This window comes from Plasmopara halstedii (assembly GCF_900000015.1).
Source record: "Plasmopara halstedii genome assembly, contig: Scaffold_42, whole genome shotgun sequence".
Classification (NCBI taxonomy): Eukaryota; Oomycota; class Peronosporomycetes; order Peronosporales; family Peronosporaceae; genus Plasmopara; species Plasmopara halstedii.
The window spans coordinates 886,121-886,578 of record NW_020186963.1 but is presented as its reverse complement, the minus strand read 5'-3'; positions in this window follow the sequence as shown (position 1 = coordinate 886,578).

The following is a 458-nucleotide window of genomic DNA, read 5'->3' as shown; positions in this document are numbered from 1 at the left end:
TGTGCCGAGGGTTCCTGTGGACCTCGGTGTCAAGTTCCTTGACTTTGATAGCGTGGAACACTGCTTAGTCTTAGACTTGGATGCAACGTATGACCTTATCCTTGGTATGGCATGGTTGGCACACCATGAGCCATGTATTGATTGGAGGTCGAAAACCCTGCGCTCCACGCGCGCGTCTGTTGGAGCTTTGGTGAGTCATGAACCCACCTTTGCTAAGAAGCAAGAGCGCTATTGGCGCGGGCACTGGAACGGGACGATCAATGTGCTGGATATTGGAGTGTCTGAGTTGTCGAACACCAAAGATGCATTGGACAAGTGTCCCGAGCAAGGCTCGCGGGCTGAACGTGGAGTGGCACGTAACCCACTGTGCGCTGCTCAAGTGTTGGAGCAGTCGCTACATATCAAGAGTGACATGGTCGGCCAAGGGTCGAAGCAGCGAGGGCGAGACCCTTATGATG